The sequence below is a fragment of the Pelmatolapia mariae genome, linkage group LG16_19 (genome assembly GCF_036321145.2).
Source record: "Pelmatolapia mariae isolate MD_Pm_ZW linkage group LG16_19, Pm_UMD_F_2, whole genome shotgun sequence".
Lineage (NCBI taxonomy): Eukaryota > Metazoa > Chordata > Actinopteri > Cichliformes > Cichlidae > Pelmatolapia > Pelmatolapia mariae.
In genome coordinates this window covers 50,109,379-50,127,406 of record NC_086241.1, presented here as the reverse complement: position 1 = coordinate 50,127,406, position 18,028 = coordinate 50,109,379, and the positions used below count along the sequence as shown (strand labels likewise).

The following is an 18,028-nucleotide window of genomic DNA, read 5'->3' as shown; positions in this document are numbered from 1 at the left end:
TAGGTCCCTCCCCTGTATCCAAACCTTACCTTAATCCTCACGGATAAAAGTGTAAATGTACGGTGTGTACGATCATACGCTTGTGACATTTTAGCAGATGAAAAACGTTCGGCGTGTGTCTGTGTGCTTCCTGTGTGTGCACGTGTCCACAAAGTTTGTTTTAATCTGCAAATTTGTAAATGTGAAATAACTTTGAGTTCTTTCGAGCAGGCTGAATATTATCCCCAAGTTCCCGTTGTTATCTTGTGTACACACATTTGTTTATTTGATACAGCCCCGCTCCACTACAGCACTTCTGTATATCAAAGACAGCAGTGCGGAGCGTAATTGAAAATGGCTACCGTGGAGAAAGGTCTCTCTGCTTTGACTGAGAAGAGGCAGGAAAAAGCCTCATTCTCCGCTCCCTTCTTAGATCTATTTAAATAATTGAGGAGTAAACTGACAAATTAGGCACCTTTATGGACGCCCCTGGGCTCTCTCTGGGGTCCTTCACTTTTCCCAGTACAAGAGAGCGCCACTAGGCACTGGATAATATCTCTGTGTGCTTTGAGAAGAAGGGGGGTAGTGGGCCAGGAGGGGTTTCGCCAATCAAGCGGGCCACACTTCCTCCCCCAGGTTCTAATTTTGTGCCACATTAAAGAGCTCGGCCTCCATTTAGGACACAGAGAGGCATTTTCATAATTTGCCGGGTCTCTCGACTAGCTCGGGGTGCCTTTTTTCCTCTCTCTTGCCTCTCTTTCCCTCACTCTGTATCTGAATGGAAGGCCCGGGGAGGAAGAGGGGTAATTCATTCGTTTCCTTTCAACCAACCAGCTTCAGTTCTGCATAATGTTGCTGCTAGGTGTGTACGGAAGCTAATATTTATCTCTTTAATAATTCCCCATTAGACCTGAATATTATTTGCCACATAAAGCCTACACTGCTTATTGTGGGGTGTACATTGAAACGGTGGCGTTCGTGCGTTGCAGCTGTGACCATTGATTAAATATGTGTACTGTACACCCAACACGTAATCTAGGTTAAAGTTGTTTTAATTCTTCTTGCTGACACCATCCATTCATGCAGCTGCAGCATGTGTAAGCATTGATTCATATGTGATTGGTCACATAATTCACAGTCTCAGGGGGCATTTCATCGCTGACAGACAAGCTAATCTGAAATCCCCCAATTTACAAATGAAAATCCCACCATCCAATTGAGCTAATAGAGGGACTTGAATGGGATAATAAGATGTGGTGTAATACTGTGTAAAAAGCCTGTAATGTTGTGTTGGTGTAAGAGCCTGTGTGACTGGATGTTTGACTGTTTGCAGTGATTATAGGGGCCTCCGGGCCTGGCGACGGCTCCGTGGCTGGGACAGGGAGCTTCTCCCTGGGCAAGGAGATACGCCTGTCTGCCCCTTCTGCTGGAGCTACAGGGACCAGGATGTCATGAGGGAGAGTGCTCCCTGTGAGCTCTCTCTCTCTCTCTCTCTGTTTTGCTTTCTGTCTCTTTCTGTACGTCTCTTTCTCTCTCTCTTCCTCTCGTTCTCGGTCTGTACTATTGCAGTGCTTGCAGATGTGCACAAACAAGGGAGGATTAAAGCAAAACGAATCTAAACAGACAAATGGAATTAGAATGATGGGTGTCGGTGGGCTGGTTCACAGTGATAAACATAATGATGCTCTGTATGTATGTGTGTGTGAGTGTGTGTGTGTTCCTGTGTCTGGGGGATTATCAGTGGTTAGGTGTGTGGTGTGTATGGCTGGGTGACTGCTTCTGGGTGTCTTTGTGTGTTTGCCTATCCGTCTATGTTTTTGTAATTATGTGTGTGTATATTTACTCTGTCTATAGTTGTGTGTTTGATAAATTAGTTATTCCATATTGCCTCACAAAAACAAGTCTCTCTGTGCCCTCTGCGTGTGTGTGGGTATGTTTCTCTGTTTTCCTTTCTGTTAGGGTCATATTTCTTTCTCGTCTTCCTCTGTGTTTCTGTTTGTGCAGCGGACACTTTTGCCTGTGTGTGCTTAGTGGTCACCGAACTCAGTACTGACCTGTAACTTGAATATCATAAGGCACTATTTGCCGGAGTTGAATAATGAAGTGTAAAACTGACCACTGCTCTGCTGTTTATGTGCAGTTGTGTTGTGTTCTTATGCCAGCAGTCTGTGCGTTTATGTGGTGTTGAGGTCAGGAGTGTGGAGGAACCAGCAGGGGGGCAGTGATCAACAGTCTGGGGCTCCCCTGCAGAGGGGCTCTGGGATTAGGGCTAAACCCTGTCCTGCCAGATGGGCACAACACATCCCCACATCACACAAGCACCAGCACCTTTAGGACTGCTTTTACCCTGCCCCCTTTCTCTGTGGAAACTAAGTGACTTAAACCCGAGGTAAAAAAAGAGAGACAAAAAAGCAAACTGATATGCTTACACACTTTTTAAAAAATCCAGTCTGTGCAGTATAGATATGTATTTTTTGTTTGTTTAAGGAATACCAATTTCTCCACTGATTGAATTTTCAAATTTGGTGCATGAGTGTTTTGTTACACTGACGTAGCAGGAAAAATGAGGCTGTGACATGTTGTCCATCGTTTCTTCTCAGGACCTCACAGAAACGCGGCAGAGGAGACGACTGAGATGAGGCACGCTTCAAAGTGTCAGGTAGTGGACAGTATGGCCAGTCAGCAGGTTTCAAGGGCATCAGAAATGAAACTTACAGGTTGTTTTGATGTGCTGTATTTTAGAGCCACAGGCTACACTGAAATGATAAAGTGTGTCTGTGTGTGTGGGAAGGTCTGTAAGTGTGTAGATTGGTGGCTCAGGCATCAGCAGTGGGTTGATTGCTTCCTGCTTGACTGTTATCAGGCACAACTGGCACTAAATAGCATCTATAATATTGAATGTATTCCCATAAATCTATGAAATTATTAGCTTTTTATGCATTGGCTCATCGACCTTATGAAAAATCTTGCTGTTTTCTGTTTCGTTACAATTCCTTCTTAAACTCGTAGCGACCTATGAGTCCATCAATCGCAAGTGGATAACTTGACATTTGCACGAACCTCCAGTGCTTTGTGATAACAGCCCACCTGTAACTATTATCCACTGGTTCCCCAGCATGACTTAGGAAATCATCTCTGCATTACTAGAAAGCAGATTACATGAGACAAGTGTACAAACAAATAAAAGATTACAGGCTGTGAACATGTTTCAGTCTAATTCCCTTTCAACAAGCTGTGCTCAGCACAATGCTTTTCTCTCCCCAAGCTAAATTTGGATTTCCCCGTTGATGTGAAGGCCTGCTGGCCAGCCATGTCTTCCACCAAGAGCACAACCTCTGTAATGACAGTGTTCCACAAGACTGGCCTGTCTCCTCTGCTGGCATTAGTTAGGCTTTGGAGTTCAAGTGACTACAGGGTTTAAACATGGATTTTTAAAAAAAAAAAAAAAAAGAGGGGAAGAAAGACTCGCTGTTGTTCTTGAAAAGCTGTGTTTATCCAGGATTAGAGACACCAACATGTTAATAATTGTTTCTCACAGAACTGCAAAGAAGCACTTTCCTGTAATCCCCTAATCAGGCATTACACCTCTGAGCGAAGCCACAACGCAGGCGCGTGGTGTCTGTGACGCAGCACGCCTACACTGTGTCATACACCCACATCTTCTCCAAACCACACCCACTTTGTACAAAAGCACCTGCTCTAGTTTTCCTTTTGTAATCTACACTTCCTGCATTCACCTCATCTGCTCAACGCTGTGGATCAGTTGGGACAATAATAAATGTTTTCACTTTTATAGTTTTTTTCTTTGTCATGAAGCATCTGCTGTGGATGTATCAGAAAGTTCTACATGTGTCTTTCATTCATTTTTCACTATAACAGTCTTTTGTTGTTTGAACATAACATTTATTAAAGCACAACTTCTGACTTCTACTTTGCTACATTTACAGCCAGAATTGCTGCTCACTGGTATAAGTTTAGCAATTTAGGTATTTTTTAATGAAAATGATAATTACACATATACATCATCCTATCTATAATAATTGGATCATATAATGATATATAATATGCTAATGCAAAAACCAGTTTCTTTTGGTATTTATAGTTAAATTGTGTGCTTGAGTAAGGATCACAGTAATTACCTCCGCCAAGGAGGTTATGTTTTTGGTAGCATTTGCCTGCGTACATGTCAGTTTGTTCTGTTTTCAGTGAATTATGATTTAAACTTTCCTTTAAAATTTGGCTTACATCCACTCAGGTCTTCAAGGTCAACTCAATAATTTATTTTTAGAAAATTGTCAAAAATCTTTCAAACTCAACTATGATTTTTACAAGTGTGGCGTGTATCATCAACATATAGGAAATGCAGTATAAAGATTTAAAATATCATATAACAGCTGAACTTTGACCTATTCGCCAAGGTCAGTAGCTTGATTTGAAGGTCAAAATGATACTAATGCTATATAGAGCTAGTCAGAAGTATGTGCCATTGTTTGTATTGATACAGAGGCATGTATGGAGAGGATTGTAAATATCACAGTACTTTGGAGCGCTGAGCGCTTCTTCAAATAAGGTCAAACTTTCATCAAATATCTTATCTTTACAACTGTGGTTAAAATTCTGCTGCCTTTGCTTGGATTGACAACATTTATGAAATTATACTGGTATATGGAGGTTATAAATATCACATTATAGTATCATGTCACATTTGACCTCTGACCTCACTTTTGCATTTCATATCTGCCTTTCTTTGAAATTGACCCCAAACTGTCTTTTAGCTTTAAGGAAAGTGTTGTCAGGAGAAAGTGAATATTCTGCCTATTTAGTTTGAACTATATGATATTTCATAATGAGTTCAAGTTATTCATGTCCAGTTATTTATAAATCAGTACCTGTTATCCATTACATACGGCTGCATAATGTTTGTGTATTTAAAGTATCTGATTTTTACTGTGCTTAAAAGCCTCTTTAAAATATGCTGAAAAAGAAAAAAGAAAACAAAGTGAATATATAAAAAATACAATATTATTTCCTTATTAGTAAATACTGTCCAGAGAGTGAGCTGCCTTGGGAGAGGTTGTGCTCTTTTTTTCTGCCATTGCTCACGACATTGTAAATATCTTGATTTGTAGAAAGGCAGATAAGATTTGTTTTCTGTCTGTAATGGTGTTTGTACCCTAAAAGTTGTATAAAGACTTGGCAGCTCACAACTTAAGCTCATTTTCTTTCGTCATTACTTCATGCTCATGTCTATTGTTTTGGGCGATCAATTATTGGTCTCTGTCACGATGAAACCTCTTTGAAAGCCAGTTTGTTATTTCTTAGGCCAGCTTGAAAGTAGTCTCTGCAACCTGAAGCTGTGACACCTTGATGAGGTGGAATGCAGCACCTGTTGTGATGCTGCCAAGGTCACATAGTTTGATAGTCATTGGTCAGCTGTCCTCGGTTGTACAGTGGCAAAGGGTCAGACGTGAGACCACTGTACATGCTGAGACGATGACAGGGCTGAGGTTGGTGTTGATGAACTTTTCTTCAAAGCAGTCCTGGGAATGTGATGGCTGTCAAAGTGGAACCAGTAGATGAGCTTTCGTGTGCTAATGTTTATGAAGATTCCTCCAATATCGTGGCCTTTTAGCTTTACACATGCTTGTTGAAGTTATTGCACCCTTCCCCACACAGATGCATGTTTGTCTGCATGCTTGCTTGTTTAAATGAGACTCACCACATGTGGTTTTTCAGTCTTTTCAGTTCCTCATCCAGTTTTGTTGTGATTTTTTTCTTTTCATGCAACCATTGTTAGCGCTTAATGTTTGTTTGTTTGTTGTTCCCCCTGGTTTCTGCCCTCCTCCTGTCTCCTTGCGGGTTGGAGAGTGTGGTGAGGGGATCGGCTGGGATTAACCTGGGGAATTTAATTAGTGGACCTGTCTTCACCGCTCTTAACATTTCCATCTCCCTGGGCTGGCTGACTGGCCAGCAGCTGGGGAGTTCAGAGGCAAGACACATGTTTAACAAACAGATTAGTCAGTCATCCTGGCGTATGTATGTGATGTAGAAGCGAGAAAGATGAAGAGGAGAATAACTGAGAAAGCATAAAGGAACGCCTTTTGCAGTGGGACTGTCAATTTTTACAGCTACATATTTTGACTTTAAAATGCAGTAATAACCAGCTGTGACCATGAGGGGGGGCACTTTTTATTATTATTATTATTTTTTATACATACACAGTACTTGCCACTGACTTTGATAGCTAAAACTGGGGATTTGTGTGGCTAAATTAAAACGTTTTTGGTTTTAAAATGACGTGTAAAGTAAAAGTGGTCGAGACGTAATTTTTCACAGGACAGTTATCATGCTCTAATATTTTAGAATAATTTTGACCGGTATGAATTAAATATCTGACCACACCCTGTCCTGTTGGTGGAGGTGTTGGGGAGCAGTGTTATTGTGTAACCACTGTGAGCTTGGGGTAATCACTATTCAATTCAAAGCCACACTATTTCATTGTAATCCTGATGCTAAACTCCCCATTACCCCATCTGGGACCCAACAACAACACCCTCCCTCCCACCTATGCTGCAAACACGCACTCAAAGCAACCGTGGCTGTGTGTTAGAAATGCTGTGTGCCCTGTGAGCGCCTGCTAGGAGGGGTCATGTCCAGCAAATTAAAAAAAGCTGCCGTAGGAATGTCGCCAAGTCTCACAGGAGCAACCGGCACCCATCCCTCTTCCAGTGCTGACCCACTGGTCACCGGTGAATCCCCTGTTTGTATTCTGCACACACACCCGGCTCCGGGGAGCGATCCCACAAGCCTCCTGTGGGACTGCTGATAATTTAAGTCAAACATTATGTCCCCGCTTGTTTGACACCCATTTAAAGCTTTTCAATCACATGTGTTTGCCACAGTCCATCGCCTAGCCTCAGAGTGCTATCCATGTCACACCTTTTGAAAGACCTAATCAATTTTGTTTGATCAAGTTCCTCGTGTCAAAACAATTGATTTTTCTTCAGAATGAGATTGGTTGACTGATAATTCTGAATAGGTTAGGTGCCCCTTTTTGATTTCTATGAAACGAGGTTTGTGGACTTTGTTCCCCTCCCCCAGCGTGCCTCCCCTCTGTACCCCTCCTAGTTTGGGGCTGACTGGTGTCACAGTGTAATTAAGGACTCTTAAAGAGCTACGGAGCATACTCATTAATGAACTGTAGCATCCTTGCTGTCCATAGACTGAAAAGAGGAGGGAGGGGCAGATTCAGCTGGAGGGCTTGCCGGCTGAATGGCTCGTAGTTCAGTTGGTGTGCAGAAGGTTGAAGAAGAGCCTAAAACTTGCACAAAAAAGGTTTTGTTGATAATTAAAAGCATGATGGGAAATTGATTATCGTTTTTCAGGGGTAATAGTCATAATTTAACAGGCAAAATCTTGTCACTTGGGTTGGAATCTATTAAGGGCGTTCACGAGTTCCTCTACCCTTTCAACAACAACAACAATACCCCCCCTTTTTATTTTTTGTGTGTTTTTTTCCATTTTCATGGAAATGCAAAACAAAACAAATGGCTGTGTTTGTCTTTATGAAAGTAGGCCAAACAACTGCTGACAAACAAGAGGGGGAGTTGTAGGTCAGGTCGCCACAAGCCATGTGTAACCGTGCCTGTTGATAGAGCATGACACACTGTATAAGCCACAATAGACACAATAACATACAAACGCCCCTGCCAGAATGATGTAATATTGTCTAGACTTAACAAAGACACACACGGGGAAAAAAAAGTGTGTTTTTGTTTTTTGGACTGGGCAAATGAACTCCATATTATAACAGACTTAAACATTTATACCAGCTCCAAGGATCGCGGTTCAATTCTGCTTCACTTTTGGTTTGATTATTTTTCAAATCTTTGAAATATGTCAAATATTTCAAAAAGAAAAATAAAGTTGCCTCGCAAAATTAAAATATTTATTTGTTAAGATGTGAAAAGTTGTTTCACTGGAAAACCATCTTCACCCACACAGCACAGATAATTTTATTTACATTGAGAAGTTCAAAGTGCTGAATTTAACATAACCATTCAGATTTACTCATTTTTTTGTCAAAATGTTTGTAGTTTTAATAAAACTGGACAAAAATTTAAGAAATGCATGCAATGTCAAAAATAGAGCTCATTCGAACAAAAAATCCTATTAACAGTATATCTGAAAGTGACACCTGAGTTTTCCAGCCAAAAGAAAACTTGTTTCTAACTATTTAAAGTGGTGGATTGTGTTTCCATTTCAGGGAAACAGAAATTTCACTTCTTTAATTTCACAGATCAGTTTGTCAGCATCTCGGTGAGATCAGCTGCTCTGGGCACATTTGAACAGCATCACTCCCGAGTTGTATGACCTGCTTTTGAGACTCGTACTCTGAGACCAACATGTCTTGGTATGTTTGATGTAAGGAATATAAAACCAAGACTTCTGTGAAAAAAAAAATTATAACAAGCACTTGACAGAGTCAGACATTCTTATATTTTTTTAACGGGGTCTTAAGAAGTAATTCTTTTCTTTCTTTCTTTTTTTTTTTTTGTTAAACCACTTAACACTGACCTATGAATTATTCAAGCCTATAAAAGCCACCTAACTCAAGCGATGAGCCAGTGTTGTGCCTAAATACAACAGACAACTTAACAAGCACCCAATTTAAAATGTATCTTTAGGCACTTTGTTACTAGCATCCAAGAACACCTCATTTGTTCCCATTTCTGTAAGTGAATTTATGAAAAATGATAGCTCAGTTTAAGAGGCATAAAATAGCATTTTAGCACCAAGAAGGTGATTTCAAAGACCTATTAGCTGACAGTTTGGCATATCTCAGTGTGGTGTGCAGTGTGTCATTAAAAGATTTGAGGAAACTGAACAAATGGAGGATAAAATAAAAAGTGGCAGGCCTAAAAATCATAAACCCTCTACATCTACTGCAAGAACAGTATCTGAACGTCATGTCCTTAAGAAACAGTAAAAAATCAAACAACAACCAGCAAACATTGGACCTGAGAAATGTATGTGGCCCTTCAGTTGATCCAAGAACTGGACTAAAAATCAGTGGTGACAGGTCGTATGGAGTGATGATTCCAGATATGTGTGTAGAGAGTAGCTCATATCAAGTACTGACTATCAGGCTGCGTAGAGCTGCAAAAACTCTGTTGTTGTCTTATACACAGTATTTTGATGTATGTTTGCAGATGTTGCAAGTGTGACTCAAGACTTTGACACTTGTGTGGCAGCATTTTAAGGCCGATTTAAGATCAAGTATTGATGTTATTACTTGAATACTATTTAAATTTCACCTTTGAAAATGGGGGTACGTGCTTTTGTCCATTATTGCCATCGGTGATCATGAACAGTGTCTTGATCTCAGGCATTTTATGTCACATTTCTATCTTTTAACTTATTCCGCTGAAAGCTGATTCAAGGAAAGTTATTAATGGCTGCAAATGTTAGAGCTTGAATCGCAGTAGGGGGGTCAGGATCCTCACAGTTTGGATGAACGGACTTGACCCAACCTCGGTAACCTTTATGACTTGACCCCAATACCTGCGCGACAATGTATTTTCCTGCACTGAAGTTCATTAATCACGAAGCAGTGTTCGGTTTTATGGATCTGTGCAGTGATATATAAGTATATAGTAGTTTAGTATGCCTTTTATTTGCAGCAGAAGTTGACCTCCTATTACTACAGCAGTCTATTCAAGTGTAGACCTCTTTTAATTATAATAGATGCGATTGTTTTTAAGTGCCCTCCCTCTAACTCCCACATCATACTTCTTTGTCTAATTCCCCATCGTCTGGCATAATACCTCAGGTTAGACACACGCGTGCACACACACACACACACACACACACACACACACACAACAGATGCCCCCTAACGCTTATTCACATAAAGTCGGCACGTGATCGGCGTCCCTGGGTCCACAGGCCTGCCAGCCTCATGGCATTGTGTTCCCCTTGGGCAGGCAGCCGGTCTCCCTAAATACCCTTTTGTCTTGGGTTGGATAACAAAGCAGTGGCCAAGCCGCTGGTGTGGCACGCGCACAGCCACTCATCCCCGTGGTTTGTGACCCAAACAGGTGGATTGGAGGGTTGGGCTGGTCGCGGTGGGTAGATGAAGAGGAGGAGGGGTGGAGGGAAGGGGTGGAGGGTTGGGGGCTGCATCTGTCTCCACACTCAACGACTCTCTGGGTCAGCCACTGCTCCATATGCTCTCAGGAGAGAGGGAGGCACGCATGTAGACCCAGACTAACAGGTGCAAGGGGGGGGTGATAGGGGATTAAGAGAGGTAAAATTGATCAGAGAAGGATTTTGAAACTGTCAAATTAGCTGTATAAAGACAGAGAGAGATTTGACTATCCCCGGAAGATTTCGCTTAGAATAGATTCTCAACCCTTAAGCCATATTAAGTCTCTGGGTTACATTATGAAGAGCAGTTTTGCCTGTTGTCAGCCATATTGGCTCTCAGGCCCTAGAGCATCACATCTTCAAAGGGCAACTGTTGCTGTTTATGTGTTACCCAGTTGACCAAATAATCACTGGTGCTGTAAAATGTAGGCTTGTATTAAGTCAAACTGCATCTTGTATTTCACTGACATCAAGACTGAAACAAAAGCGGGTTCTTTAAGATATATTAGAAGACAAGTGAAAAATCTTTGTGCCAGTTAGTGATACAGAGTATTTGCGAGGGAAACCACAAATAATCAGCGGATTTATGGATTTATTACTTATAAAAGAAATTATTATCTCTATATTTTTTCCTGTTACGAAAGGTATGCAGTGTACTTTCCATGTCACAGTCTAGGTTGGACAAATTAAATTAACATCTGTGCTAAAGACTTTACCAAAAGCTGCTCCAGTTAAAGAAATGAGATTGGCGGCCTGGGTTTTCTTTACCTGTATATAAAGGATTATTTTGGCTGGTTTGACTGGTGTGAACTGTGCTTTGATTACAGTATCTTTAACAGGATCGTAGACGGATTACAGAGATGCTTTTCAAAGACCCGGGTGTCCTTCAATTCAAAGTTAGACAAACTACAAATTGAGAAATTTCAAGACCCTTGCTCTTGTTCCTTAGGGGTGAATTTGATACGCAGTCCTGAAAGAGCTAGAAAATGGGTAACAGAAAGCTTTTGTTTGTGTGTCCACTGTAAGAAAATCACTGAGTAAAAATGATGTAAAAAGGAAGAAGACCTGAAAAGAAAACACTTCAAAAGAAACACAGTGGTATGTTTGGAGGGGGGAAACACCTCATCCTAACTGTGCGGCATGGTGGAGGCATTATCATGGTTTGGGTCTCCACTGCCAATTAAAGGCCTTGATGCCTACCAGACACTTATAGAGCAATGAATTAAGTACCAAATGTTAGGGCCCATGACCCGAAATTTAGTAACTAAGGTTCTGAAAAGGCCAAGTCTAACCTTAACAGAATTGAGATGAAGTAGCACCACCAAAAGACAGCTGTTCAATCAAGACCTAACAGAAATACTGACAGAACAGTTCTTATCAAGGTCCAAGTCGTCTTATCAGCGGTGGAAACATCCGATGTAGGTCTTGCTGTAAGATATGTTTGGTTTAGCCAGACTGATTTTGGGTGTAATTGTAACATAGATGAAGAATATACCACATTTTATCAGTAATAAGTTCAGAAATCCTGGTAATTCTAAGATTTATCAACTGTTTTAAGTGAACAGCTGGTCCATATATCTTCTGTTTACTGGCTTCAATCACAGTAAAGCTTTTTCTTTTGAAAACACACATGAAACCAGATGGAACCATGTTACCTATTACACTCGAGGTTTGAAAAGTCTGCTATGAAAAGTCAAAGCATTTGCTGTCAAATGATCTTCTATCCAGATTCTCTAAGCTTTAATACTAAGATGTGCTGTGCGCATACTTATAGTGGCAATAAGCCTTTGTCACACCAGACATTCTGGGTCGTCGTAACAGGATGTGCACAGGTATAATTAATGACATTAACGAAAGCTCAGGTTCATGCACAATACCTGCACCCTGCAGCCATCATTACTGTTTTTAATTACAACTCTGATTTTCTTGCTATTATAAGTGTGAATATTTGCCATGAAAAGGCCTATATTCACATATTTGAAGCTGTGCTTTAGTGTTGATGGCTTTGAAACTAGCAGCAATATTTTCAAGTTTACCACCAATATGTGAACGTATATCGAACTTTTTCGAGATTTCTATATACGTACTTCTAAAACCGAGTCTCTACTGTCTCAATGTGTTGCTATTTTGCTAAATTACTGGATTTCCATCCCATCTCTCTTGAGAGTGTACCAAATATTTCATAAAAAAGAGATAAAAACCACCTTTACCATTTATTCAACCATGCAGTCGACTAAAGTGAAAAGTTAAGATTGACTCCTGCTGGAAGAAAAGCCGCGCCGTCATGTTGGCGTTGAGGTTTCTAGAAGTTGAAATGTGTTTTGAACTTGTGTGTCATGGAGACGGCTGCTTTCATGTATTCAAGGCACGTTGGATGAAGGCATACACTTGCGGGGCCATGAATTCAAAAGGCTTAGCTTTCTGTGCGATGACACCCTGAAACAGTTCATTGATGTATAACACTCAATGAAATATTGAAATAAGCAAAGAAGAAATTCTTCCTCTGGGGCTGATTTGCTTCTCCGCCATCTCTGCACTCTAACTAGCTGTTGTCCATCTGAGCTGCGGTCTCTGAGCTCTAATCTGTTGGATTCAGCTAATTAATTTTTGGTTCTTCCTATAGGCCTGTCTCACAAGAGAGGGATGTTTGCAGGAGATTAAACCACAGAGTGTTGGTTAGAAAGGTGTAAATTATCAGGGAGGTCTCATCACATGTACCTGTGTTAATTGTTATAACGAGGAGTCTTGTGGGCTTAGCAGCCTGACGAGGAGGAGAGAAGTGGCTCTTTCACAGGTATCTGTTCTAGTGGGCTGTTCAGTGGTACCAGGGGAACCGAAACACTTACGTGATCTATACAGATGTTGATGAGGAAGAGGAAACCGCTGTAGCATTCTGCTGCTAGTGATGGCGAATTATTCTCTGAGGAGTAGATCGCCTTTTATGGATTAATTCATTTACACTGCTGAATTAAGAGGGCAGAGTATTAATTTGAAATTATTAAAGTATATTGTTGCACAACTTCTTTTCTCTCTTTTGAGATATACTGTGCGGGTTTTTGATATTCTGCGTCGCCTGTGGTGAGAATACTGCAAGAATGGAGAGAAATTGGCTCAGTTCACCATGAAGTCATTAAATTTGTAAGCTGTTTGTGATCAAAAGGTGTGTTTGAGGCCATTAACTATTGGGTTTGATCATGGTTTTGCATGTAATGTCAAATGTCAGCTGTTCCCGCTATTTCCCCCTTCAAAACTAAGTAAGTAAAACAGAAGCGAGCCTTAAAAGCTTACTCTCTGTGTAAATGTTTTTAAGTGGCACAATCGAGGAGGTTTCTTGTGCTTTGCATTGTTTTGTACTTGTTTTTACTAACACTTGATCCTCACTTAGCTGTGATTCAGTTGGATAGCATATGGGTAACACAGTAGTTTATATCCATGAGTCATTTTGGCCAATGTTTTACATTTTATGGAGTAAACCATGCACAAATATTGTGAGCTAGAAAGTTTGAATTTGACAGCAGTGTGGGGAAAAAAATTAAACTGTTTCTGGAGATTTTATGCAATGTTGAGGCCTTCCTCAAAAAAAAAAAAAAAAAGCTGGGAATCAAAGGAAGGCTGTGAAATATTTTACTTTTACTTTTACGATGATGAAATGCTTTAGCAGCTCAGATAGTTTTGGTTATTTTTTTTGATGCATTTTTTTGCACTCGTAACAGACAGAAATATTTATTTGTTAAGGACTCAGTGCACGTTTGACGTATGATATCAAGTTTGCACCCCTTTGACAATAATGAGAATTTCATGTATTTCGCTTGAAGCCATATGTGGCTCTGTTTAATATATTATGCGTGACCTTTTGAGCCATATTAACCACCAGTTACACTTTTAATATTTCAGCACTTCTCTCCTCGTGGTACGGCACCATTAGGATGACGCGTAATCCACACTGAAAGTATTTCCATTTTGTCTGGTGGAGAGATTTTTTTAATGTCTGGGAAACATTTAATCCAAAGAGTTTTTAAAAATGCTGAATTTCAGCCTTTTTAAAATGTAGTTACTGTTACAAAATAAATTTAAAAAAATAAAATCATTGCAGAGTATAAATTTATCATTTCTTATATATACCTTTGTGTCTAAAATTGTTTTGTTCAATAATGGATGGATGCCCAGTCTTAACTAGGTGAGCTTTATCTAACTAGGTATTAAGTTGACCCATAAGTATAGTAGTAATGTGTTTTTTAACATATGCTGAGGTCTGGTAATCTTCTTACGGGTTTGATGGGTTTTTTCTACATTTCTGAATAGCTTAACAAAATATGCCCCAGTAATGGATGGTTGTATCCTCATCCATCACCCTCCTCCCAGCTACTATAACTTGAAATAGGCCATCAAGTGGCTAATGAACTGATAAGCCCTCTGTGTCCTGTGGGGCTTATGAACATCATAAGCCAAATGTTTGGGCATATTTGGTGAAACAGTTTTTTTTTAAAGAGCACTTACCAGGGCAAAGGACCCCGTTGACCCAGTAGCTATAGAATTTTTTAAAAAGTCTCTTCACATGCATGTCTTTTTACCACAGAAAGTTATAAATTGCTGCAGGCCGTGGAGCAAATAACGCTGAGGATATTTTTGAGGTTACAGGTTCTGCGGTGCTTGCTGCTGCTGCACGAACAATGTGTGGCCCTTTGCATTTTGAGACCTCCTAGTCTAGCTTCCTAGTATCATTATCAGTTTTGGATCTCTGTAAATCCACGGATTTGTGTGAGCAGTCTGAGAAATTAAAATAACATGCTTTTTACTGCGCTTACTTCAAATCTCTTTAGACTTCATTTTTTAAAACATCTAAATCTGTTATTATGTAGGCTATACAAAACCCCTTTAATTTAATCTTTGACAAGATTATCAAATTAATTGATGATGTCACAAACTTAAATAATTTCAGAAAATGTCGACTAAGCCTGGATAAGCACTTTCAAGGGGATACTGCTGGATTAGCTTAAAATATTTATTTATTATTTTGTATTAGTTTTTTGTACATATTCGCCTGAAAATCATCATTTTATTGATTTAAAAAGAATTATTACATTTTTTAGCCATAAATATATACAGGTATACTATATGTACAAAGCATGCAGACTTTTAGACATGTTTTAAGACTTTTTTTTGGAATTACAGTTTTTTTTTCTTATTCAGAGCCATTAAATAATGTTTACACTTTTTCCAAACCTGTCCAATATTCCTAGCCAGCTATTTTAATAATCTCCCTCAGTAATAAAAATTGGTGTTCTTTGCATTTAAATGAAAAATTCACTGAGTTCAGCAGCTAATATTTATCTCTCTCTCTCCCTCTTCCTCTTCTTTTTCTTTCTTTTTTTTTTTTTTTTTGCCTTATTTTATAAAAGGATCACTTACTCTCATCTGTCTAATTTTCACAACCCCCGATCAGACCACACACTCGGTTTGTAATCCTCCCTATTTCCTCCCGCGGGCGTTGAGGCCTCAACCGGCAAACTTTGCGCAGGCCGATGATGCAGAGGATGACTCGCAGTTGTTACAGACCGGACAGCAGACCAGGGGATGAGGGGCGCTGCGCGGCCCGCTGTTAGACAAAAACCAAGAGGGATTAATGCAGCGTCTGTTGGTCCCATATGCTCCTCAGGACTGCTTTGGTCTTGATTAAAACTCATTGTAGGCTGTGTATGAAGTATTGAAGTATTGTGAAGGCCGGACGCCTAATCCCTCTCATGACTTGTGCACTTTGAAGACACGAGACTCCAGGGTCAGAATAACAAGCGGAGAAAAGGAACCTTTCAGCTGCTATTGGTTATATCACTCAGCATTAAATGCGAAAGTGACAAGTATGTTTACTGTTGGTGTGTGTATATATTTATATATAATTCTTCATGTCATGTGCGGACGCCTAAATGTAATTGTGGGACTCATCATGCATTTCCAAGAATGCACATTTATTCCGATTGAGATTGTATCTGTCATAATGTTGTAGGTTCTTTACCTTATAAGTGCTCTACACTTTTTTTGTGATGTGATGCTGTATGATTAAATTTAACCGGGTTACCAGCCTTTTGGTAGTCTCTGAAGGGAGTCATCTTCAAACCTTTGCCATGCTTCTTATTCTCCAGCCCCATTTCTTGCACCTTGTCTCGTTCTCTTACAGTTTTTCCCTCCTTGTCTGGCATTTGAAAGTGACCCTGCAGTCTGAACCCCCTCCCTCCATCCTCAGCAGACTCTATGAAGGAGTTGTTGACGCATCTCATGAATATTCAGTCACCCACTAACCAAAGCTATTGTTTCCGAGTTCAATTGCTTCATTGTTTATGACCATAACGAAATACATGTATGTTGCTAAACCTGGCGGTGCACTGCGCGAACTTAGGCTGTAATTTACTGTTGAATAACGCCGCAATCTGCATGTGTAATAGGCTAAATTAAAAGGAGCATCCAGCAGTGAGAACCCATAAATAATCTGCTGTTTGTGCTTCAACCTTGAATAAGTTATACGGCCTGTTATATAATTAAGTCTTTCTAAACTGCAGTTCAACCTCATAAAACAAACACACACGCACACACACCTATTTTCTGACCACGCAGGAGTGGAATCAAAGTCGCTCTTCTCTTTAACGCTTCGATTATTTCAAGCAACGCTTTTAATTAGTGTGATCCTTTAGCGGAGACTCCAATGAAAGAGAGATTATTGGCAATGTCAAGGATGCTAATTGAATGTTGGACTTCTAACAATTAGCCCGCTGCACAACCATGTCGAGTCATTACAGATCCCATACCCGCTTTGACTTTGTCTGTCGTCTTAAAGAGTAACGTCGGACTTGAAAGTTGGAGCAATAAAAAGTAAATAACAACAAACCCTCTTTTAAAAACAGCTTTCTCCTCTTGAGTCCTAAAATGTATTGATTTCTTTTTTCCCTCTAGACATAACCTCTCCTGTGCACTTAATTAAACACACCGCGCATGTGGGAAAAAAAGTTACAGGAATATTGTGCGGAGTTTTTCTTGCCCTCTTTTTGAGCCAATTTCTTACTTTCGTACAACTGCACTGCTATAAGCACTTCTTAAACTGTAAACCCCACAACAGAGCAAAACAAAATCAAGTGTTGTATATTTTCATTTATTTTTTGCTGTATGTATCTCTTACTGGTCTATTTTCAGGGCAGTGAAAGCAAATTAGCGTTGTTTCTTGATATATGGATGTCATATCAGCGCACTTGTGAGACATGAAATATTAGCCTTCATATTAAAGAGCTCATCCAGGGATCAGGCGTGGAAAGCCATGCCGCGCGGGCTTTGAATAGGACCACGGCTGCCCTGCGCCCCAGAGAAACCCCCGCCGGTAAAATATTGGGATTAACATCTTTTGGAGTCCGGGATTAAACACTGCTTTCTCAAACCGCACACTCGCTTTCACTGTCTGAATTGCACTACCGGAAACAATGCGGCATTAATTCGTTCTTCTTTTTTTTCTTTTGCGATTAAATAAAGGGAAAGGAGAGGATTAAGTTTATGTGGCGCATTACCACTACGAACACTGGATGGCTCTGAGACTCATCGAAAGACAACACATGGGCGTTAATGCGTTGGGATGTTTTTAAGACGTGATAGAAAAACTAATTACGCGTGAGAAAACAGAGTTTGGTCGGCACGCACAAGTGTAGGCTAATTATTACTCAGACGGCCATTATTGGCTTAATTAATGCGAAAGTTCTGATTTTCCCTCTTTGCCTCATCACGCACATATACCACCGCAGCCTCGGTTGAAAAAAATAGTACCCACAAAGGTTTTGTTCCATTTTTAGGGCTTAAAGTCGTAGAAAACGAAGAAACCCCCTTAAACAACCATGATTTTTGCGCACATTGCCAGGGTTCCACTTTA

General features: G+C 40.2%; 1 long non-coding RNA gene across 1 annotated transcript; it reads left to right on the top strand.

Moving 5' to 3' along the window:
- Positions 1-925: 925 nt before the first annotated feature.
- On the top strand, positions 926-17,972 carry LOC134644388 (uncharacterized). The gene is made up of 3 exons (XR_010096487.1): positions 926-2,368; positions 2,580-2,638; positions 15,528-17,972. It is a non-coding gene; the product is annotated as an uncharacterized LOC134644388 (long non-coding RNA).
- Positions 17,973-18,028: the final 56 nt, after the last annotated feature.